The sequence below is a fragment of the Carya illinoinensis genome, chromosome 3 (assembly GCF_018687715.1).
Source record: "Carya illinoinensis cultivar Pawnee chromosome 3, C.illinoinensisPawnee_v1, whole genome shotgun sequence".
In the NCBI taxonomy this organism is placed as follows: Eukaryota; Viridiplantae; Streptophyta; class Magnoliopsida; order Fagales; family Juglandaceae; genus Carya; species Carya illinoinensis.
This window is the reverse complement of record NC_056754.1, coordinates 15,615,554-15,641,847: the sequence shown is the minus strand read 5'-3', so window position 1 is coordinate 15,641,847 and position 26,294 is coordinate 15,615,554. Positions and strand designations below refer to the sequence as shown.

General features: G+C 36.7%; 1 non-coding gene across 50 annotated transcripts; it reads left to right on the top strand.

Moving 5' to 3' along the window:
- Window positions 1-2,192: 2,192 nt before the first annotated feature.
- Window positions 2,193-26,294, top strand: LOC122303450. 50 transcript variants are annotated; one of them, XR_006240714.1, is made up of 28 exons: window positions 2,197-2,706; window positions 5,860-5,989; window positions 6,885-6,954; window positions 7,044-7,090; window positions 9,828-9,948; window positions 11,957-14,718; window positions 14,825-15,663; window positions 15,851-15,993; window positions 16,139-16,484; window positions 16,595-16,862; window positions 16,984-17,166; window positions 17,274-17,379; window positions 17,628-17,723; window positions 17,838-18,538; window positions 18,638-18,774; window positions 19,286-19,396; window positions 19,663-19,702; window positions 20,140-20,242; window positions 21,598-21,604; window positions 21,710-21,770; window positions 21,996-22,055; window positions 22,164-22,183; window positions 22,275-22,340; window positions 22,906-23,025; window positions 23,244-23,426; window positions 24,082-24,130; window positions 25,608-25,688; window positions 25,887-26,294. It is a non-coding gene; the product is annotated as an uncharacterized LOC122303450 (transcript). The 50 variants fall into 50 exon arrangements; XR_006240709.1 differs by having other exon boundaries at window positions 20,140-20,246; XR_006240688.1 differs by having other exon boundaries at window positions 20,140-21,406.

The window sequence follows — 26,294 nt, the reverse complement described above, 5'->3', positions numbered from 1 at the left end:
AGAAGCATATCTTGGAGTCCAAACTAGGCAGAGGACCATCTTTGATTTGGAGGAGCTTATGCTTGGTAATGGGTTTATTGAAAGAAGGATTGAGATGGAGAGTGGGTAATGGCCAGCTGATAAAGATTTGGGGACATAAATGGCTTCCATCCCCAACATCTTTCAATGTTCAATCTCAAGTACGGGTGTTAGATCAAGATGCTGCAGTTAATTTGCTCTTCAACAATGATGGTCAGGGCTGGAATAAAGAACTTGTTACAGAAGTTTTTGAGAATGAGGAAGCTGAGCAGATTTGCCACTTACCTATCAGTAGGTATGGACATCCTGATAAATGCTACTGGGGCTACACAACGGATGGGATTTATACTGTGAAGAGTGGCTACTATATGGCTCTGCAACAACAAAGGATGAAGGAGGGAGAATCTTCTATGAAGACTGGTTTGGAAACTTGCTGGCAAAGACTATGGAGATTAGAGATACTTGAGGCAGTGAAACATTTTATATGGAAAGCATGCCAAAATGCTTTATCTGTTCAGAAGAATCTGTACTTGAAACAGGTTATTAAGGATCCTATGTGCATGATATGTAAGGCTGAGGAAGAAACGGTTACTCATTTGCTATGGAGGTGTACTGCTGCCAATGATGTTTGGATGGACACTTTAAGCCCAGTTCAGAAGTGGTGCATGAATGAAAGTGATTTTTTGGCTTTATGGAAAAGCTTATCAGACAAGTTGACAGAAAATGAGTTGCAGTGGGTAGTCATGGCCACGTGGAGGATTTGGCTGAGAAGAAATAAATACTTGCATCAAGGTAAGCTGGACGATCCCAGACATATAGGCCAAGAGGTGGCCGAGTTATTGGTCCAATTCAAAGAAGCGCAAGACAAGATGAAAGGGGCTACTCAAGGAGGAATAGCACTGTCTAGAGTGCAGCGATGGAAAAAACCGAATGAGGGCTGTGTAAAAGTGAATTGGGATGCAGCTGTGGATACAGTTACAAAGAAGATGGGCATAGGGGTGATTGTGCGAGATCATAATGGCGATATATTGGCAACTCTATTTGTCAACAAACCATTTTCTTCTAAACCTGTTTTAGCTGAATGTTTGGCTTTGTGTAGAGCTGTAGAACTTTGTGAGGAACTTAACTTTAGAAATGTTATTTTTGAAGGTGATGCACAGGTTGTGGTAAAAGCAGTGAACACAAAGGGTGAAAATTGGTTTTGGTTTGGACAAGTGGTGGAAGACATACAAGGTTTGCTGCACCAAAGAATTGATTGGAGAGTTTTGTGGGCACCGAGATCAGCAAACAGTGTAGCACATCAGTTAGTTAAGTTAAGTTTTCATTATGAGAGTGAGATTGTAATGATCGAGGAGGGTCCTGAGATTATCTCAGATAATGTCTTGGTAGACAAACTCTGTAATTGATCAATTATCAATGATATTTGATATGTCATTTAAAAAAAAAAAAGTACACCATTTGAAAGATTATTTAGTAACTTTTGACTTTAGTTAAATTCCTCTGTTGGCCTTTTTGTAAAAGGAGAAGAGGTGGGAAGTTAAAGTTTTATTAGTGGGGAAGTTTTGTGGGTGTATTTGGGCTGAGGAGAAAAATTGTGTGATTGTAATAATTTTTCACATAGTGAATTTTCTTCTCTGGGTCTAGTGGTTTTTCTCCTGTTTAGGAGTTTCCACGTAAATATCTTGTGTTGTTAATATTTCTGTATTTTTCTTGTTATTCTTGCAAAGGGTAGATCCTAGGGGGGTGAATTTGGGAAGTCTAAATTCCTAACAAACATTTTGTAGTTATATCATATAAAATGCCAAATTCTATCAAAGATTACAAATTAATAATATCTTCAAGTTGTAATTAATAGCTAGCTAGCTTGTAATAATTCAAGTAGTCTTCAGTGCAGTACTAATCTTATCATATGCACTTAAATCAAATTAATCGGAATAAATAAAAAATGCAGTTAAACTAATTATTAGTTTGAGCAAGTTATGAATAAGATCAAGGTTGTTATTGACCTAGGTCAATAACAAGAAATCGGGGCTATTCTGGCGATTTCATAATCGCCGGAAATAATATCGTTGGCAAAAGTGTATTTTGGCGGCGATTTAAAAATTCCCGCAAAATTAATGATCTGATGAAACCATTTACTAGCCAGGTCTTTATAAAAACTATTGCAACGATTATGAAATCGCTGCCAAAATACAAAATACTTTTCCCAACACCTAAACTACGTCACTTTACATATATCTTTGGGCGCGAAGTCTAAGTTTCTCCTCATCCCGCGCCCCCCTTGCAACCACCAAAACCCACCCCCCGATTCCCTACGGCCTGCTCCTTGCATTCTCCACTCTCTCTTCGTTCCTCCCTTCTCCGAAAGAGCACAGACACCTTTGATAAACCCATTTCAGCCGAACAAAATCTCCATTAGAGCCACACCACCCCCACCCCATTTTCCTCTCACGGAAGTTGAACTAGACTCCATCTGCAGCCTCTTCCTCTCTTGTCTTCGTATCTCTCTCTCTCTCTCTCTCTCTCTCTCTCTCTCTCACTCGTGAAAACCCTCTGACTTCGAACCCTAGGGCATTCAGTTATTTCCCTCTCTCTCTCTCTCTCTCTCTCTCTCCACCGCATATTGATTGTGGGTTTGGTGCTGTACGTGTTGTGGAAGTTGTTGGAGTTCTGAGTTGCCGACCGCTGGTAAGGCCCTTCTCCTTCTCTGCTTCTCTACTTCTCACGGACACACCCACGTTCACTTCAAGTTATAAATCAGATGCCCTATCCTTTTCATTCCCAGTATTGTGCATTTAATTGAAGCTTCCTAATTGAACAAGTAGTTTTAAAATGGGAACTTGAATGTAAAATGGAACCAACTTTCCATTTTGAAACCATCAATTGTAGTTCAATAATGTGTATGGAGCCCGACCTGCCAAATTAGATATAATGGCTTCAGTGTTTTTAAATTTATGCTGCTGGGCTGATGTTTATATTTAATTATCTGATTTTATCACTATGTTCCATTAATTAATCCAGTTTCTTAGTTTTGGCCTATGCAGCGAGTTTCTAGGGTTTTTATTTGAAATCTGTGCTTCTCTAGGGTTGTATTCATCTAATTTTCTCACTTTTTTCCATTAATAGATCGAGCTTCCTCATTTGGACGATGATTGTTGGGTTTTGATTGTTGCTTTACCTTAGGTACAGCTTGTTTGTATCAGTTGCCAGGATTCGGTCCCTGACATTTATGAGTTCTCATTTGTTCCTTTGTATGGTTTATATTTTATTGTTGCATGGATGATTTGTGTTTTATTGGTTTGTTTCTGCCGCCGCCTGTGGTGTAGGTGGTGATGTTGTTGGTTTTGTGGTGATCATTTTTCCTAGCCTTCACTAGATTTAATTTGTATTGTGTTATTTATTCTTTTATTTTTTTCACATAAATAGGTATGATTTTGCTCTTGAAGTATAAAAGAGATAGTATAGAAGATTCCTCTACATGATTTTAGTTTTTATATTCCATACAAATCCATTTCTATGTTAGGATTGGGCAGCGTATCTTTAGTTTATATAAAAGGGGCTTTGAAACTATAATTAAGCATCCTTTATAAATATTAGACGAATATATATATATATATATTTATATTTGAAGTGGAACATGTTGGTGTTAGAAATTAGTTAGTTAGCTGGAAAATGTTCAATTATTTTCCAGCTAGACATTTTGACTACCATATGAGTTTTGGAAAAAAAATGAATGATTACCCTTTTGATTTTTGTAAGCTCATGATCACTAATATGGCTGAGAAGAGTCTTTGAATCATTTATAAGAACTTAGATTAGGAAAAGAGTACTCACTTTAGTTTCATGCATTTAGAACACTGATTCCCCATACATAGACACATAAATTCTATATTTCCTACATTATAATATATTATAGACATTTTTTGTTTTTTTGTTTTTTTTTAGAGTAGGTTACACATTTTTTAGCTTGCAATTATTGCATGCTTTAAGTACTCTATTTCTTAGTAATACTCTAAATATAAACATTGGCAACATTTCACGAGTTAGCTCCTTGGTCATATTGTTGGTAGGAATCTTGGGCTGAAAGTCTACAGCTTATATTTTTATTTTTTGGAAGAAACACACCAGATCATTGATTAACTTAGAGGTGTAGAAGATATATCATGATTAACAGAAGCCTTAACCACCTCGGGTCCATCTTCTAGCCAAACTATTTCTTTGACTTCCTTGATGGCTACTTTAGCTGCTGTATGGGCTGCATTGTTTGGAGATCTCAGCACAAGGGATAGCCTCCATGTCGGGTGAAGTTCCATTAGCTGCTGCATGTTTTCTGTCTCCTGGCCGAGCCAAGAATTGTCTTCACACTTAGACTGTTTGCATCTATAACCACTTTGGCATCACCCTCGAAAATCCTAATCATGATTCATTCCCTATTCAACACATAACTCCAAGGCTCTATGAATCCTTGCTCTTTTTGCTTGAAAGGCTGAGAAGATCTGCACATTTTGGTGCTGTTAAGCAAGCTTGTAGGCCCTCTTCACTATCTCTCACGATAATCCCCATTCCCATTATGTTTGAATCTTTGTCATAAGCTTATTCAAAGTTTACCTTGATAAAAGGCCACTTAGGTGGCTGCCATTGCTGGCTTGAGCTTGCTGAATTTTCAACCCCCACTGCACATAGAGTGCTGTTCTTTTGTTTGATCACTTTGAGCATAGATAGGTCAGCCTGAGCCAAAACTATAATTGTATCGGGACTTTTGAACCAGTCTTGAAAGACTTAAGCATTTCTTCTACCCCAAATGTGATAGGCGAGTAATGTAGCCATTTCTAGATCTGAATGGTTTAAGCTACCAGCCATCTCTTCCCATGCAAGGTGAAAGTCAGAAAAGGTAGTTTTCCACCTCCTAAACTTGTTGTTTGATCCCCCCCACACGTCTGCTGCTGCTGGGCAAGCCCAAAGGGTATGCAATCGCTGGCAGTATCTCTCTTGAACAATATCGCACATGAGTTAGTATCAACATTTCTCTGATTGAACAGATTATCCTTTGTGGGTAGGATATTGGTTTGGCTTTGATTTTTTATCTGAATTAACCTTGCCTGTCACATCTAACTGCCATAGAACCTTCCACATACCATCATTCCCCCTCCCTGAAGAAGAACCTCCTAGATTTCTGAGTGACAGCTTTGTTTTCATGAAAATAGGCACTCTTGACAGATTTTGTTGCCTTTAGAAGATCTTGCCCAGATCGATATTTTAATCACCCCTCTCTTACTGATAGGAAATGAGACTATGAGCTTAGCTTCTTCTTCATTAAAAACTGACAAACCAAATCTACCTTCCATACTTGACTACAACTTTTTTTTATACGTTTGCTATTCTTATATCAACTGCATTTCTTCAATCAAGTTTTACTTCATGACAAATTTGGAAGTGTCAACACAAATTCATAGAATTTGTAAAAATTTCAATCATGTTCAATAGCTAGCTTTAAAACCATGTTGTTTCTTATAAATGGATGGAATATGATATTCTGGAACACAGTTAATCCTTGCTATAAATTACATAACCATGTAACTAATTTAATCACAAGCATCTATAAACTTGTTTTAGTTGTCATAACAAATAATAACTTCTATTACGTGTTTGACGTGAGCTGGTCTCTCTGTTGAGAACGGTAAAACTTTGTCATGTCTTGTTTAGTGTTTGCCAACTCTTGGTCTCTGTGTGTTCCTATATCACGTTGGCTTGGACTGCAATCTGATTTGCTAAGCTAATAAATGAAACTGTCATTTAATCTGGGTTTATTTCCCTTTTTTTTTTTTTTTTTCCATTTTACAGGTTGTGATATCGATCGACAGTTAGCTAAAATTTGAAAGTTCTAGATCCAGCATTGCAGCAATTAGGGTCATTCGATGTTATGATATAAGTTTGGGAAAGGAGTATGGTTACGTTTTGTTTATAGTGATGGGTATGATCTTTTAATCTCAAAACTTATTGGTTAATTACGTTGAAATTAACCAATGCTTTTAAATATGATACATTAAAAATACGTGTTGCTGTGGGTATTAGATGTTTGTGACTCTAGCAGCTCTGATATGGGATTTGGAGTAGCTCTTATCTGGGTTTTGAATAATATGTAAACTAAAGGATAATGCTCCAAAGAAGGGTTGGTATTGGCAATGTTCCTAATTTGCGTATGGTCTTTGATTGTCTTACAACCGTATGCGGTGTAATGATAGGTGTGTAGGAATGCCAATATAAACCAAGTTTTGTGGTTCATTAAAAATTAAGATGGAAGCTAGTATATGAATTCCATCATATTCCTATATTTTTTTATGATTTCATATGTAGTGATATATGATGTACTGTACCTGTTCGTGTCCATATTCAGAAAGCTTTGCATTTTAGTTTCATTTTGAAACCTCCTTTGATATACAGATTTGACAATTAATTATTGTCTATCTCATGTTCCTGCTATCCACATTGTTTATTTAAGAATCTCTAAAGACAACTTGAGCCATCATAATATTATAATGAAGCGAATAACTCATTGGATTATCGCTCATGAGTACTCGTGATGCACTTATAAACCAACAGCGATAAATATTTAATTAACATAGTGCAGAGATTTAACTAGCTCGTTAACCCCTTTGTGGGTTTTAGCTTTTATTTTGCTTTTTATTTTATGTTTTGGATTCTGTAATTGGTTAATGATTACAGATGTCAGTTGAATAATCAGATTGATTGTTTGCATAAGAAAACTCCTTTGAAGAAGTTGTATTAATAATTGGTAGAACTTTAGCCCTGTTTCTTTCTTGGAAATAAATGCACATGTTCCACTTTGCATTTGGGTTTCATTGCAGCAGTAGCCCATGTGCAGCAATAGCCTGTCTAACATCACGCACATCCTGCTGCCAGAATGTTGATAAATAGGTAACTATTTTGTGATTTTTGTTTTACTTTCTGTCTTGATTTGCTGTGAGTGGCAGAAAAGTACAAGAACTTTTTCTTTGAAATCCTAGGCTGTCTAACATCACGCACGTGCTGCCGCTAGAACGTTGATAAATAGGTAACTATTTTGTGATTTTTGTTTTACTTTCTGTCTTGATTTGCTGTGAGTGGCAAAAAAGTACAAGAACTTTTTCTTTGAAATCCTAGGCTCTAAATCAGTGGACTTTGATGACAGGAATACCAGTATACAAAAACTTTTTGGGTTTAAAGACTACCATGTATAAAGCTAGAATCCACTTCATTCAAAATGTTTTTGTATTGTTTGTCTTCCATGTTTAAAGCTGGATTTTGACTCTTACATATACTTCTAAAATAATAAGAACAAACAAATGTTTACACTTATAAATATGACCTGTCTTTTTAGCTTGTTTTTCTCCTTTCAATTCTTTGTACAATGTGGGGTATTGATCGACTACCCTTTAATTAATTCTCGTATGACATATATATGGATAGTAACACATAGAAGTAGCTTGCTAAGAAGGCCAAATAAATGTAAATAATTAATGTATGTACATCCCGCCCTACTCGTTGATTTGACCCAAAACATTAAAAAAAAAAAATTGCTGAAGAGGAAATTTGACTAGGCCGCTGATAATTGATTTTAATTTAAAGGTAATTAGTTAATTTGCAATATTTATATTATAATAGTGTAGGGTTTTAATCAGAAGATATGACTGTGGAGCTTAATTAAAAACCTTATATCCAAAACTACATTGGTCCTATAATAGAAACAAAACAACTTTATGTAACATGCACGATTTCATGAAGGGAAGCTGCTTGTCCATGATCATGAATCACGATCATTAGCTTCTGAATCAAGAATCCCTTAGTTCACCTAACAAAGGTAAAGCGACATTTGGGGGGATCGGAGCAATGCCTCTATGATCCCCCACTTTATAAGGATGCATGCGTTGGCCTGTCTTTCATGACTGCAACAAGCTAAAAAGAAGAACAAAAAACTAGGACCAAGATCAAACTAGCAGCTACCTAGTGAGATATTGAGAAAGGTAGAAAAGGGGTTCATCATCAGCAATTAATGGGTTTTTGGGTTCAGATTCTGGCTCTTTTGGTTGTGTGCCTTTTTCCAACTTTGATCGAGTGCAAGGTTCGCCATTACACGTTTAAAGTAAGTTATACTTATAGTATTTATATATATTACGTACGTACGTGCTGATCATTCTTCATCATTCTCAATATGATTGACACCTAAGCACTGTTTGGTGCTGAGGAAAGTTGTCGTTACACAGCTCAAACCATATATGCGTGCTAGAGATCATGGAAAAGCTGCCAGGCTTCCCATGAACATGCATATATGGTCGGATATCTATATTATAAAGAACTTCTATCGCATTGGGAGTTTTCCTTGATGATTTTGTTCTATTTTCTCCTTTCTCATTTAGTTTAGTTAATGTGCATGATATGCATGCATGACATTGGAAGCGCATGCAATAATTAATAATTATCATACTTTGAGATTTAACAACTGTGCCTGCCTGAAATCAAATTGATTGGCCATTTCTTCCATAGGGTGTTCCACTTCCACACAAGTTTTACGCCTGTGGATTCATGCATTTCTATTCCTTACACATAAAAGACATGAGACTAGAGAGAAACTGAATTCTTACAAGTTCACCTTGTGAAGTTTACTAATTCATCATTTCTTGATTACAGCTAATTTAGGACTATATCTTGAATAGTATCAATTCAACAGACCTGTTCTCTTGCTTGGAATACACAAATAGGGAAGAAATGACAAAAAACTTAGAACTTAAATTCTTTACAATGAACAAATAAACAAAGATTTGATGTGGAAGGATTTACTTCTTTCCTGATAATTATGACAACAAAGAAAATAGTCTTAGAGCAGGTGACCTTTATAGAGAGCTATGCTAAGACATACTTCAGAAACATGATTCCTACAGCAGACTGCACCTTCTGGGTGACATGGCCAAGGTAGAAATTCCAGAGTAGGTGGTTTCATTTGAGATAGATGAGACTCCTCCCTGGAAGCAGATTTCTTCAGGTTTTAAGTAACAAATTATGCCAAGGAAATTGAAGAATCAAGATATAGGAGATACTAGAAAAATAATATTTAGAATAATTTTTTGTCTCGGCATTATCAGTTAGCCAGGGACCAGTAAAATATCATCAAGTCAATAATACTAATCTATTATCTCTCTTTTTTTGATGAATAAATCTATTATCTATCTATTATTACCATATATAATTATGAAAGCGTGTAAACCATTTTTTTCTCTCTTTACTCGAACAAAATTTATGATGTTTTTCATCATTTTTTCATAAACCCAGGAGAGAAAGGGGAGACAAGGTCAAAAGGATGGTGAAAATCCCCTTTCTTTTTCACTATCTTGTTCCCTTCCATTTCTAACTACCACACCTATCATTTTTACATTCTTAACCCACGTTCTTATATATGGAATGTATAAAACTTAATGGCTATCATATTGTACAGCAACCATGCTATTAGTCATGTAACTGAATTCCTTTAAAAGTGATTGAGAGATGGAGTTTTAAAGTTTTATCTTAGTGGTTAGTATGAAGAGAATTCCAATGGATTTTTAGTTGTGCTTTGTAAATTGTTGACTTTCCCTAAGTGACTTGTGATAATGGAAAGTGCTTTGTAGTTGAGATTACCTAGTTGGTTTATGTAGTTCCGATATATATGTAAATCCATTACTCCTTTAATTTCTTCCTTATTATTTTGGCCTGATTTTGTTTTTGTTATATCCTGGTATTTTGTTTAAACTGAAAATTACTTTGCTTCTTGGGTGCAGCTTGTAAAATGGACGTCGATTGCTTTTGAAGTATATTGGCCCTGACCGAGCTTGAGAGAATTTTTTGGATCAGCCATTTCTATCAGGGGTGAGCCAAAACTTGCATAGTTGGGTATTGAAGGTAATGAATGTATCTGCAGCTGCAAATCCTTGTTTTTCGTTTTAACAATTCTCAAAACATAGACTACATCTTTGTTGTCTTTGTACAATGACTACTCCTTGCTTCCTCTTTAGAGCATTAGTAGTGGGCTCAACAAACTTTAGCTAAAATTTAGCTAGAAAGTTCACTTTTACAAATTTTAGCTAGCCACTTTTTACAACTCTAAATAATAGGCTCAACAAATCTTTCACTATTATATTAAAATATTGATTTTGAACTCCGATTTCTGTAATTTTATATGTTCGATTTCAGTACAATATACCACTAGAAATTCTTAACCTCCACAACAAAGAAACACACTTGGAGTGGTTCATCATCTTTGATTTTATCAAATTCAATACACTAAAATCACATTTAGAAATTCAATCAAAGGTTGAGAATTCAAAAAAAATGGAGTTCAAATAGAGATGAATCCAGAAAAATTCCGTCCGGTACCAAAATTGATTCCAGAAATTGCATAAAAAAAAATATTTTACTGCAGCTGGGAAGTAATAAGAAATCGCATCCAGAGAGACTCTGTCTGGTGCGCGGGAGTTGATCTCGTTTGATGCTGCAGTTGGGAAGTAATATTTTACTCCAAAAATAATATTTAGCTAGTCTCTTTGCCTCAATAAATTTGGCTAGCCAAATGGTTGATGACCAAATTTACTGTACATTTATTGAGCCCATTGTAGCACTTTATTTCACATTTTAGCTATTCTTTGGCTATAATTTAACTTTGTTGAGCCCACTACTAGTGCTCTTAGACCTTTTATTCCTAATCTATACGTTGTCTGATCTTCAAGTAATTCTTGATTTGTTGACGACTCTAATATTATTATTATTATTTTTTTGATAAGTAAATGGACAGCTATGAATCGACTCTAATTTAATTGTATGAATTAAACTAGATATGGCTTTTATTTCACTTTGAGTGTGACACATGACTATGTATTTCTTGAAGTCACACACACACACACACACACACACACACACACACACACACACACACACATACACACATATATATGTATCAAGTGGGGTGGTGGACATGCAGTTGCCAGAGATAGTTAATATAAATATCACAATCCACCATTACTTATCCAGTATTGACATGTGATGAATTATCTTAATTCGTTTCCTTGCTCTGAATTGTCATTTTTTAATGCTTTATTATCTATTATAGTCGTACAATTTGTGGAGATGATAGTTTGGACCATTGCTTAGTATAGGTCAGCAGCAATTTATTGTATAGGGGTTTTGTTTTGCTTTTCATAAGTAACTATATAGACAATTAGAGACTACGTTATCTAGTGTCATCTCCGACTTTCTATCACCTTAATGCAGATGATAGAAAGTCGCCATTCCAATTTTCCACCACAAACATTCACATAATGTCATAAACAATCTATTAAGATTTTTAACTTTTCAATTGCCTGATGATCTTCATCTGGTACATCTATGTTTACGCAGCCAATTATCCATGAACCAAAGAATACTAGAAACCTCCCTTGATATACCAGTTATCCCCCGAAAATAAATACACTGCAAGTTAAACATTTATTCTCCATTCATGAGTTCCACACTATGGTTAGTTTAGGGATCCAATTGGTAACTAAATTTAATCACTCAATCAAGATTGTAGTACCATTGTGTGTGAGGCTTCTCCTATACTCGATGTCTAATGTACAACTGCGCGTAACCTCACTCATTCCACTAACTCAAAGTGGACTCATAGAAACTTCTTGTAACATACACACCTTTCTCGTATGACTTGAATTCAATTCGATACACTTGCTAGACCTATGAGGATGAATTCTACACTTCTTCATGTACAAATTACATGTACTATACCCGTCATTCAATCGCATGATGTGAATGGTCATATATTTAGCCTTCATTTTTCCATGTTTGTCAAATGTGACTTCATCAACTACCGATGATCATGGTCTCTGTTTATATAACTCTCTTCCTCACCAATTTTTTTTAGATGGACAAAAGTTGGATAAATGAGTCCGATAGACTTCTATCACCTGCATATGCCGAAGGGGTTAAAAATTTCCTCACACAAGCACAAAACCATGCAAGTGGACGGGATCGCATTCGGTGTCCATGCCGTACATGCCTTAACAATCTGTGGCTGCCTATATTTGAGGTGGAAACTCATTTGTTCATCAAAGGGGTCAATCCAAATTACACCCAATGGTTATTTCATGGGGAGGAGGATACAAGATTGTACGTCAGTGACGACGATATCTCGAACAAGGTTATACCTGAAGATGATCACATCGATGACATGCAGCATATGTTGGATGACATGCGAGCAGGCACCTTTGTTGATGTGCCACAAGAAAACACTGGATCGTCAAATAGGCCACCAATTCCTGAAGATTCACTAGCAACGTCTTTTGACAAGCTACTGGAGGATGCCCGACGTCCTCTTTTCGACGGGTGTACAACATTTACAAAGTTGTCATTCATTGTGAAGTTATTACACATCAAATCAATCGGTGGATGGTCAATTAGATCATTTGACATGCTCCTTGATTTGTTGCGGTCTTCCTTTCCTGATGCACTCTTACCATAATCATATGAGGAGTCAAAGTCTTTGGAGTGCGGGTTGGGTTTCAATTACCATAAAATCCATGCGTGCCCCAACGATTGCATCTTATTCTGGAAGGAATATGCCACTCTTAATGAATGCCCTGTATGTAAGGCTTTGAGGTGGATGCCAAATACACATGGATCACGCGTCATAGCTCAAAAAGTGTTGCGCCATTTTCTGTTGAAATCGAGATTGCAGCGTCTCTTTATGTTTGCGAAGATAGCAGGTGATATGAGATGGCATAAAGAGCAATGGGCAATAGAAGATAGTAGTATGAGACATCCGGCTGAATCTCAGTGTTGGAAGAAATTTGATGAACATCATAGTTGGTTCGTTGCGGATCCTCGCAATGTTAGGCTCGGACTAGCAAGTGATGGCTTTACTCCCTTCAACAACTTGGCTAAACCTCATAGCATTTGGCCTGTGATCCTTGTCCCGTATAACTTGCTGCCATGGTCATGCATGAAAGACCAATTCTTTATAACATCTCTGATTATTCCAGGGCCAAGGTCACCAGGGAATGAGATCGATGTTTACTTGCAACCGTTGCTGGATGAGTTGCTTGAACTCTGGGAATATGGGGTACCTACATATGATGCCTCAAGTAAGGAGATGTCTAGGCTGAATGATGCATTGTTGTGGACAATCAATGACTTTCCTGCCTACGGGAATCTATCTGGCTGGTCAACAAAGAGAAAATTAGCTTGTCCGTCTTGTAATGCTGACACGAACTCCAATTGGTTGAAATATGGCTGAAAACATTGTTATATGGGACATCGACGTTTCTTATAGCTAGATCACATGTGGAGAAGGAGGAAAGGATTGTTTAACAGTAAAGAAGATTATCACATGCCACCAAGGGATATAGGAGGATACGATATTCTAACTCAATTGCAGATGATTGGGGATGTGACGTTTGGCAAATCTCGTAGGAAGGGAAAACATACTGCTGAAGAGCTGAATTGGACAAAGTGCAGCATATTCTTCACGTTACCTCACTGGTCAACACTTCGACTTCGGCATAAGTTTGATGTTATGCATATTGAGAAGAATATTGCCGAAAACATCTTATTCACTTTAATGAACAGTTCAGGAAAAACTAAGGATAATATCAATTCAAGGCGTGACCTGGAGTTATTGGGCTATAAAAAAGAATTACATTTGAGGAGTGAAGGTGATCATGTAACAATGCCGCATGCACTATACACATTACACGGAGATGAAAGGAAGAAGTTATGTGAGTGGCTAGGCGATATCAAATTTCCAGACGGGTTCTCTTCCAATATCTCGAACTGTGTTTCTACATGTGATAGCAAAATCACTAGGTTGAAAAGCCACGACTGTCATGTTTTCCTTCAAAGACTACTTCCAATTGCTACAAGGGGGTTTTTAAGAAGTGACATTGCCTTGGCTTTGACTGAACTTAGCACTTTCTTCAAAGAGTTGTGCGCTCGAACACTGGATGTGAATCGCCTATCCCAGCTCCAAATTGATATCGTCACCATTCTATGCAAACTGGAGATGATATTCCCTCCCTCCTTTTTCAATGTCATGGTCCATCTAGCTGTCCATTTGCCCCGTGAGGTTATACTTGGGGGTCCAGTACAATATAGGTGGATGTACCCATTTGAGAGATATCTAGGCAAATTCAAGTGGTATGTTAAGAATAAAGCCCGACCAGAAGGTTCAACAGCCAAGGCCTACATTCACACTGAATGCCTGACATTTTGCTCCATATACCTCCAAGATGTTGAGATGAAGTTCAATTGAGCGGACTTCAACATTGATGCTGATGAAGAGGAAACTATAGATGGATTCTGAATTTATAACCAGAAAGTTCGTCCCTTGGGTATAGCTTCCAATGTGCAATTAGAAGATAAACTCTTTAAGGTAGCCATCTGGTATGTGCTCAACAATTGTTCGGAGATTGGACCCTCTATGCAGTAAGCATCAATCTCTTTACTACAAAATCTACTTCCATTCAAACTTAACAAGTTTTTATATATGCATGCCCATAACGCCAAATATTTTGCTTTGCGATTATGTGCTCCAAATGTAGGGAACACTACAAGAAATGTAGGGTGCAACACCCAAACAGCATCAATCGCACGCATCAAACTGAGTTTCCAACTTGGTTTAAGCACTGTGTAAGTTCTCCTCCAAAATTATCTACGTTGACATATTATAAATTTATTTGACATGTTTTGGAATTATGGAAATATACGTTGTAAATCTTCAACAATATTGGTATAGATCTAGGAACATCGTACCAAGAATCCACTTGATGTGTCCGCTGATCTGTATGCGTTAGCTTGCGGGCCTGACCGTTGGGTTGCATCATATGATGCTTGCATAATAAATGGAAAAAGGTTTCATACGAAGGATCGTGAACTTCGCTGACGTACACAAAATTTTGGGGTGTTGTTAACTAGAGACGAGGCCACAAATAACGCAGACTTTTACGGTTGTCTTAAAAATATCATAGAGTTACGCTACATGGAGTGGCGTCAGGTGTACCTATTTGAATGTGATTGGTTTGACGTTGGTGATCAAAAACAAGGGGTGCGGGTGGATGACCATATGATTAGTGTCAACATGAACAGGACTTGGTATAAGGATGAACCGCTCGTGTTGGCGAGTTAGGCTGATCAATGTTTCTACATAAGAGATTTAAGGGCAAAAGGGAATTGGGGTATTGTGCAGAACTATACAAATAGGAATGTATACAACATTCCGTCCATGTCGAGGAGTGTGGAAGATATTAATAACAATGGCAAATCAAGTACTAATGAGGGCGATCAAGAAAATGAATCATCATATTATTATGAACCAGTGCAGTGTGATAATGCTGATCCAGTGTCAACTCCACTGGATCGGCTTGATATACCACCTGGCAATATTGATGCACGAGAAGTCATGCATGTGGATGGTCAATGCATAGATTCATCCGACTTTATTAATGATGACATGATTAATTCTGGGTTTGAAGATGCGTGTAGTGAGGGAGAATATTCAGATGAGAAGGACCTATCCACAGACGAAGATGTTGTGTCAGATTTATAATTACAAGCTAAGAAATTCTTTGCATTAAGGTTGGTACAACAGATTAAAACCATTAAGTATGAAATACCTTTTTTGATTTATTTTTTAAAACCATTAAGTATACTTTTTGAAATCTAGGACTGAACTAATATGTAGAAGATCACTTCTATGTTTTTATATTCTTATTTGCTATAAATTTGTTTGACTTATGATGTGTATCATATTATTCTTGATTAGGTGAGGGGAAAACAATACTACGTTGCATTAAGGCTTCACTGCACAGACAAGTTTTGGTAGGAATTGCTTTCTCCTACGAGACCAATTTATCATGCAATCCCATCTTTAAGCTGGTGGCATGAGGAGCACTATTAATTATCAAGGTATATAATTTAGATCGATACCTTGATAGCCTTTGTAAATATATTGCTCATAACGTAAGGGTTAGTCTACTAAGAAGTAATTGAAATTAGTAGATAATTGATCTTATTTCGAACCACTCTCGTATGACGTTAAGATTATTTTTAGGAATGGACCTAACGTTTATTACAATTATTTTGTAATAATACACACGCAAGTGACCGAGCGGGACCCAGTTCTAGAGGCGGAGGGAGGCTCTGAGGTATTCGTGCTAGGCGCCATGTACCGTACTCAGCTCGCCACAACCGACCAAGGGGAGCGAAAATCTCCTCATATCACAGCCCTGAGGAGTGTAATCAATCCTCCTCGGATGACTCCACACAGCCCCCAAGTCCCCCACCATCCACCAACCCAATTCTCACACTAGCGCCTATTCGAGAAGCCTCACCAGTGCGCGAACAATCACCTCCTAGAGAAGACGCAAGATTGGAGGACGCCAGTATACCACAAACTGGTATATTGACTTTTTTGATATGTATTGAATGCATTGACAAAATATATGTGTTTGTAAGTGTAATGTTTCTTATAATTACATACACTAATCTAGTGAGTTTTGAAATACAGTTGCGATGCCCCCACAGAGCCTGAAGTAATGCAGCAACAGAGAAAATGAACTCGTGGGCCCGCTAGATGCATCGAGTTTGAGAAGGTGAGAAAGCACAGGAAAGTGCTTTTAAAGATAAACGATGGTGAGACAGCCCCGTGTTGTGAGCATGCTTCTATGTTCATGACACGAGTATCATGGATTGTTAAACAATATTGTGACATGAGTTATGCACGCTGGACTGATGTCCCAGAAGCCATGAAAGAGGAGCTCATTGACCGTGTTCGGGTAAGTTATTGGGTTATTCCAAGTCTATTGATGAGTTTGAAGTGGTTTATGTTTAATAATTGTCACATTAATACTAGTTTGCTCTGAATTGTAGTCTGACTTTGTGTTCGACTGGGAACAGGAAAACCACCGATTGACGGTGACAAAGGCACTTTGTAAGTGCTTCAACTCCTTCCATCACGATTTGCACAGGATTTACCAATCCTTTGAAAGCCATGAAGAGGCGTTAGCTAGTGGGACAAGCTTGGTGGACCCCCTTGTATGGGTCAAGTTGTGTGGCAGGTGGGGCAGTGATGCCTTTAAGGTATATATGCTCGTTCTCAAATTTCTTGATTAAATCCTTCCATTAATATGTCTAAAGAGGCAAATATAGTTGTCTAAAGAGGCAAATATAGTGGCTGTTCAACATAGGTGTGCATGGTAGAAAATTTCATCTCAAAACTGGGAGAACTGAAAGAAGCAGGCAATTAATCACACATCAGGATGTAAATAATTCATCCGAATACTTGAGCAAAAGGTATGAGAATGCCTCCCAACTGACCGTTCATTTCAATAGACTTGATCGCATTCCGAACCCATATTTCACAAAAAATACGTTTCTCTACATGTGAATCCATTTTCCTTTGCATTTTTGTGATATTATTACCACACAGTTGGGTTGTGGTTGATTTCAATGATGTTGAACACTTTCCATGCACATGTCAGCCACAATAAACTTTTTTGACTTGTAAAAAAACTTCTTATAAGTGTTGCTCACACATGTAGCGCGCTGAGAATGGAAATTTGGTTGACTTCTATAAAGAGACGCGCTGGTCGAAGAAGAAGAATAAGTTTGTGACAGATGTTACAGAAGATACTTACGTGAGTAGTACACATATAGTCCATCTGAGTCTATGTTTCTTTCTGATAATAATAAATGCATAAATAGCAGACATAACGATTGTTAATAATCATTGTTTTGTGGATGTGCAAAAGGAGATGACAGGTAGGTTGGATGGCCTAGAACCAGAGCAACGTAATGATGAGCAGCAGCGACTGTCTTTAGGGAGGTCCTTGGCCATTTACCTGGATATGTGAGAGGACTCAGGGAGACGGTCATCCCCGAGGCAAGTAGACAACGTGACCAACTTAAGATGCAATGCTACCTGTCTGAGATTGAAAGACACAAGAAAGACTCTGAACAACATAAGAAAGATGCTGAAGCGTATAAGAGTCAGCTGGATGAAATGAGATCAGAGATGCAGGCTCTTAGGGAGCATCAGATTCAGACTGACAGATTGCTTCAGGCTTTCTTTAAGGATCATCCTTCATTCACTTAGTCATATCGACAGACTCAGTGTAACGATTCCCCTGACCCATAAGGGGGAGGGGGGTCCTAGGTTTTTTGTACTGGATTGGGTGGTTTTTTGTTAGACAATATGACAACTGGACAATATATATATATAGATATTACTATATCTATATAAATATATCTATCTCAACACCGGGGAGATGAATAATGTTTTGGGTGGCCTCTTTGGGAAAAGTTTTTGAGCATATCTTTACACTACATACCTGAACCTTATCCCATATTACAGTTGTAACGTTATCTAGTGTGGAACTGTAGAGTTGACAAAGGAAGAAGTTGAGGCATTGTTGAATGTAAAGTACAAGGAATTGCCAGTTTGACTTTTAAGGTATGATTTCTGTCCTTAAACTTAAATTAGACTTTATAAGTTTGTGGGTTTCAACTTTTGAGCTTTGAAGTGGTGGTGTTTTGTTGCTATATTTGGCAGGGGAAATTGGAACAAATGAATAAGCATATTAAGAGGCAGACACTTTGCATCATATGGTTCCAACAAAATGATGAAAACCATGTTCTTAGTTTGTAAAAGCTTGAAAGTGTGATGGAAGCTGTTGGAAAAAGTGCATGGTAAGTGGGTTTGGTTGTATGTTTATCCAGGGTAAATGGGGGAAAACCAAAAGTTACTTTTTCAAAGTTCGTTGTGCTTGTTCAAGTGTGTGCATCCACACTTGAACATAAGGATAATATGACTTATAAAGCGTCATAATACTCATTGCATGCTTCAAAACAAGGGGTACTATCAAACTACAGATTTTGTGTAGCATTAGAATTGAACAATTGATAAGCAGCATTAGTTTGCTCTGAAAATCTGAATAAAGTTACTTGGTTTGGTTGGAACTAGTCAGAACTATAATGAACCTTCTGTGTACAGTGACAGTGGACTTGGAGAGAATTGACGATAATTTTTTACAATTAAACATAACCATAAGGGTTTAAAAGAAAGAATTTCATTTTAAACGATGGTGAGACTCCCTTCATTTGATGGACGCCATGATCTTGTGCAATAAAGTATATGTGCATTTTTGAGTTGTTCATCTATTTCATTGTTTTGTAATGAGACTCATTTCTATTTACTTAGAGGTTGAGATGAAAAGCAAGGAGGACTCATACAAGCTTCCATTTCAGACTTACAAAAAACTGAATCTTCTTTGGAGGAGAGAGTTGCAAAGGAATCAGATAAGCTGGAATGGTATTTCTGTAATTGGATTTTTAGTGAACAGTTGATACCTTTATGTTTCTAGATTTTATTTCTTGTGGTCTTATATCATACATTTATTTTTAAATTGTAAGTTATATTACATATTATCTTATATAACAGAACTACTAGCTACTTTTGGTTTTTGTCAATAGAAGAATGTTTCATTTGCAACTTAGGTTCTCTATGCAATAATCAAAGTATTTTTTATTTGATTATATGTAAACTAAATTCTTGACTATTTACTTTTGTATTCACAGAGAGCTATGTAATCTTTGTTGGATGATAAAAGCAGTTAAGGTAATTTATAACTGCTCACCATTATGACAAAGCATATTTATTGAACAAAATTATGACAAATTAGTGAATCCAAATAAAGTTGCTGAGGTGGACTTAACTGCAAGTATAGTGGCTGAAGTTTGTATGCATCTTCTAATTTTCTAGTTGGTTGTAAGTTTGTATTTTATTTGGAGATTGTTATATTGTGTTATTACATATCACATATGCCATTATTAGTTGAAGACAAAGAACCTTGCACCTCATTTTATGAACGGATAATCTGAGAGATCTGTTATTGCAATTTAATCAAATTTATATTATGAAAAAAATGTAATTTGTTAAGATGTAAAATTTTTTGCATTATTATCAAACATTTCTAGACAAAATAGCTGATGACAGTGCTTGAGTAACTATGCAAGAGATTAAGTACTATCTGAATATATTTTTAATGTGTGCAGCCTACAAGTACATTTAATTGTAACTATGCAAGAGAAATCAGAAAAGCAGCTAGTACTTCCGTTATATAAGAAGAAACTCGGCAGGAGAAATCAGATGCAGAAAGTAGGTAAACTCCTTGATTTTTTATCTATGCACTCCTAGGATTACTCAAAAGATTTGAAATTATGAAAAAATGACTATTGTGGAAAACCTTAGCAAATTTAAGTGCCACAACAAGGCATTGCAAGATCAATTAACTGAAATTCAAAATGATGTACAAGAAGGGAAGTATTCATTTATATGTCTTGATTTGCCACCGGTTTCCCATATTGAAGTTAATGATATTCAATAGAGATCAACCATTTGTGCATTAGAGAGGTTTATTGTTTTTTTCGCTCTATTAGTCAACAAAGATCTTGCTTCTTTCTCCATCGAAGGTAGAAGAAACCCAAAAAGTGCATCCTGCAATATCAACTTTCTCTGCTCATTCCACAATTGAGCAGATTTACTAACACCATCGCTAAGATAGTACTCATTAAAGTCACTTGTCAACTTATTCAAGTCTTCTTCTACCATATTAACAATAACTTGAAGAAGCTTTTCCTCTTCAGCCTTCTGGATAAGGAGCCATTGTGCATCATCAAATGCACTCAAGGGCTTCTCGCGCAACCACTTAACCTCAGCAGACTGATGAAAAGGATCTATTGCTGCAAGGCCATTGTGTGTTGGACATGTTGATACCAGAGCATGATCCATAAAATTGCTACACACATGTTTCCTAACGCATGGCTCACGTACAACTGATTTCCACAGCTGCCTGGACCAGTAAAAGAAATTTGGCAGTCAAAATATTTTCCCTATGATCAAGTATCATAAAGGGAAACTGCTACATTGATGACAAGAAACTAACATACCATGTGCCTAGCCCCTTTAAGCACAGCTTGAGGTGTCTCAAACATGGCACATGTAAAGTTTGATGCCATCTCCTCTGGTGTTTCCTTAGGATCCTCCAACTCGTCATTTCTCTACAATCCAGTGAAACAGAACCCTGAGTTTCATTCAACAGAATAACAATTTCAGGTCAAAGTGACTCACCATCTTTTCTAAAGATAGCTGCAATCCAAATTGCTCAGAACTATCGTTCAAACCCACTGCTTGCTGTTGATGCCTCTCTGTTGGTTTATCATGTTATTCTAATTTGCTCGTCTCAACTGTAAGCACATATTCGTGAAGCTAACATCTCTCATCTGTCATTTGCATTGAGCTTGCTGAAGAATTTTACGGGAGGTATACACATCTCCAAGTCCTTTACTCCACATTTTATGTCATTATAGGATGTATGTTGTCAAAAGTATTGCTGAAAATTTACCTATAAAAAAAAAAGTATTGTGAAAAGTAGTTTGGAATGCCCTACTTTTAGATACTAGACTAACTTGTTTATTTGGTTTGAATTACAACAATACTCACATGGGGAATAGAGTGAAGGTAATCTCCTAGCCCATCTAATGTCGCTTCTATTGTTATTTTTCTTGTGTTGAATTTTACTACTAATACTTTGTTATGCATTTGAATGGCTGGATACTTTCATAGGGGCAAGATGTTGCCTTTGAACCTGCCAAACTTTTGTGGCTTATCCAGTGTGATTTTCTATGTAAGTAAAAAAATGCTTTCCTAGAATATGTTTCATTGAATAAGTAATTAAGGAAGCCACAGGGTATCAAGATTTTTATTTGTGCTCATTACCTTTTTCTTAGCTTTCAAGAGTGTGTTGTAGGTTGGATCGTGACAAGTTTTTAGCTTGGGAGATAACCTAAGCATGATGTGTCTCATTTGTTCTATTTAGGTAGAAAATAAGAACTTTGTTGGTGTTTTACAGAAGGGAAGTCTGTGCAAGAAATGGTGGATGAAGCTCTTCGACATGTCCCAAATAATGATGGTAAGTGTTTACCCTGATTGCATTCATCACTGAATAAGTTCTGTTACAGTACCCTCACTGCAGTTTTATAACAAAGTTTTGGTTGTGGTGCACTTGTCGTAATGGCAGGGGACAAAAACATTGAAATGGTAATATCTCTTCCTGATTGCTACTTGCCAATTTTGGTATAGTATGTCCACTCTGGAGTTTTGAGTTTACTCTTTCTGTGACTTTTATCAGGTTAATCAAATTAGGGACTCATTGGCCATTATGGGTGATAACAGCACAACCTTTAGCTTGCCACAAGTATGTCTTTCCCCCCATTTATTTATAATCTCTTTCAGCCACCTTTGGTTCCTCATTTTGATTGCTATTGATAAACCTAAGTACTAATAGACAGCTGGGTTACAAGGCATGTTGGCTTCCTAAGCTTATTAGGTGGAAATGACACTTAAAAATGTGGGAGGGACCCTTGTTGGACATAAATATGACATGGAAAATAGGAAAAGTGATTTGCGGGCTTTGGATATGAGAAGTATTCAACTTTTGGTCAAACTCGTGCCCATTAAATGTGTCTGGCAAAGGGAAAGAGTTTATCCATGATCTGTTTGATGTTTCGTTGGTTGTTTTTGTCATATTTTCATGTTGTATGTGGTCAATTTTACACAAGATGAATCGGGTGAATATCATTTTTTCCTTTTATGCTAGAGTATAAAACTGACTTCTCTGGTGCTCTGTGAATAATGATGCAAATGTTTTTCCCCCCAAAACGTGTATCAGGGCTACTAACTTTTTGAAGCTTTACAGTTTCCAATATGTTAAAACTCCATATTCTGGTTAATTTATTCTAAGAACCAATCTCAAATAGCAGGCTTGTGACCTTTATTGTCATGGATGTTGGGAAAGCACCAAACTTTGACCAATCACGGTCATATTGAGAGAGAGAGAGAGATGTGCATCCGGTTTCTCTTCTTTCTAGCAAAGTTATCAGGTGTGCATCAGGTTTATAATGAAATTTCTAATTTGCTAATAAAGTGTGCATCAGGTTTCTCTTTTTCTAATGAAATTTCTTATTTCCTTTAAGGTCATATGGCCTTGTTTGTTGGCTTTGCTGTAAGTCCAGGCTATTCGTTAGCAAATACAAACACCTGCTGTTGAATTCTTTGCATCTGATGATCTTGTTGACCCCTCGTGTGAACTTTTGAACAGCCCCATCTCCAGCTCACAAAGCCTTGTGACATGAAGGATGGTGAACTTGATCCTATATATGTCATCATCAAGGTTTGACAGCAACCTCCCATAGGCCAGCTTTCACACAGATGCTATACAGGGATTTCCTCTTAGGCCTCTTGTATTGTCCGTCATCAACACCAACTTCACCGGACGGGAAATGTAAGTTAAACATGGAATCAACGTCATCAACCTCCCTTTCCGACTCTGTCGCCTTGAGTGACTTCATGATTGATTCAAAAAGTTGCTGATTTAAATTGAATCTTGTTTCATCATAAACACGCCAAGATTCCTCCTTAAACCGCTTATTATAGTAGACTGAAGGGCACTCTTTCGCTTCTGAAGTAGGAGCCACTTTCTGTCCAAGTCTTGAATCGCCCAAAGTACCTTTTATATATACAAATGTTGGTCACTTATTAGTCTCACCATTAACAACAAATAAATATCATCTCTGCAAGACTTAATACACTTTCAACTGCATGCCATGATTAGTACATTTACCTTGTGCCACTTAAGTGTGGGTGTCCTCTCACTCCTATCCTGATTATCATCATCATCAGCTTCAGGTTGCTCAGGATCTTTCAATAGGCTTAGGCACTCTTCCTTCCGATATCAATTACAAATTGACCATACAATATCGAAACATTCATAAAATTAACCAATAGAGATCAAACAAAGTCATGTTCAGTTGCCTCACAATCATTGATTGTAAGTGGGTTATTTTGCATGGGTAGAACTTTGTTTTTATGGTTTTAGATCTCCTCTTTGATAAGACTATCAAAGCCCCAATGAGGTGGAAATGTACTTTGTTTTGTAGGTGATGATTGTTCTTTCCGCTCTTGTTGGCTGGGCTACTCCAAATCTAAGTAAGAGTCACACTTTTCTTATAAAATTAACTAGTTTTAGTATGATTTAGTACTTTATGCATGAAGAAGCAGTTCAGATATCTGATTAGTGGGTTTTTTTTATTACTGTAATATGAAGGATGTTTTGTGTTATATGCTGAATGTCATACAGAACCTAGATAATAAGTTAGATTTGAATATGAGGTCTCTGGTTATGGAAATTGTAAAGTTTGGAAGCTATTGAAAGCATATTCAGGCATATGGCACTTATAAAAGGGGAAAAAAAAAAGGAAAAAGGAAAGAAAGAATAACAGGCATATGGTAAAACCCTATAGAAGGAAAACTTTCCGGTCTTTTATTTCTTGGTTGTTGTGCAACCAATATATTTTACGAGGTTGATAAAAAAAAGGCTGATATTGATTTTTCTTAGAAATGCGAGTTAGACCAGATTTTCTTCCTATTGGACATGTCTTGTTCACGATGAATAAGTTTCAGCATATAAAATTGTAGCCCACTGCACATAGAGTAAAGGTATATTATCGCATTGGTTTTGGCTTTGTATCACCTTGAAACGCTTTCCGAATCAAAACGGGGAAGTGTTCACTAGTCCAAGAAAGATAAACCTAAAGTACAGCAAGTAGACCTCAACAAATATTCCTTCATATTTTAGAACAATGGTTTATATCATACTCAATACATGTGATACCTAAACAGTTTTTCCCATCAATGTCTCTTGGCAACCGTTCTAGATGCCCAAGAAATTTGATAATTGGGACACCCAATTTGTATATAGCATCAACTTTCAAAATTATTGATTACATTTAAACATGATAGGTTATGGTTTAATTAGCGGTGCTCACCACAATTCTATTTCTATAAGCGAAATTGTGGGACTAGAGTAGCTTAATACTTTTATTTTTTAAGCAAAAGTTTCTCACAACACATGATGTTGCGCTTCCTCTAATTGCTTCTTGAAATCTTGCTTGAACCTTTCCATATCAGTTATGACCTGCATTAAAATATAACAGAAAGTATATGTCAATGAACGGATGCATGTTTTTCTCATACTTGTATCCTAATTCTCTAGAATCTTTTTCCCAATCTTACTAGTCATGCAGAGTATCAAGGTTTTGGGAAACCCAAATAGGTAAATTTTCCCTATCTCCATTTAATGAGTATTGGAAGCCACTTGGAACTGTTACTTCATCATGCTTGAGAGATGGCACTTGAAAATTATTTGATTTTAGACATTATTGGCAATGGAGTTGCTTGCCTTCACTTAGCTCTTGAAGTTGCTGGCACAGGCTTCTAAAGCTGATATTGCAGGCTGGCTCGAAACCAAAGTGTCTTGGTGTTGACACTTTGATTAATACTAAAACACTAGAGGTTACAAAGCAAAATCCATTTATATTTTCTTAAACTAAGTGGGGCGGTGTTTTGCAAAAAAAAAAAAAATGTCTTGTTAATTTCTCAACCCTTTGATTTTTTGAATTTTCAGGTGATAAGGTTTATTTCAAAGGTGCTTTTACTTGCATCAGGGGGGGTTGGACATACCTATCCATCGATGACAAATCCTCAGGTAAATGTTCCCATGTTTATATTCCATAAGGGGGGCCTGGTCATTTAAAAAATTTGACTACATGCATCTTGTGTGTTTCCATGATTCCCACATCTTTGTGGTTCAATTTTTTTTAAAAGGAAACCTTTATATTTCATGTCATTGTAAAATAACTCATTACCTTTAGTAATGGTTGTTCCATTTTCACTCTTAAATTAGGCATCGAACAATTCTACTGTTCTGATTCCATGCAAAAGATCAGAAGAGGATTTGGTATTGGCGGGGTGATATGGCCAACCCCCGATTGGGCTGACATCAACATCAGTTTGCTATCTTCGTGTTCACCACCTTTCTGGATAAAAGTGATATGTAAAACTGTGGGTGGGACTGTTGGTGAAAAGTCCTGAACTAATATGAGATGTTTTACTTGGTAGCTGTTGGTTTTAGTGAGAGTAGAGTCTTCAAATAACTTATACTAGTGATATTTATCTTTTATATAATTACTAGCTCAGTTTATAATTGATATGATTTGTATAATGCACCACCCAGTGTAAAAAGATATTATATGATTGTTGGTTGAATTGACACATTGAGAAATTATTGAATTGAATAGAATGGTTAAGGATA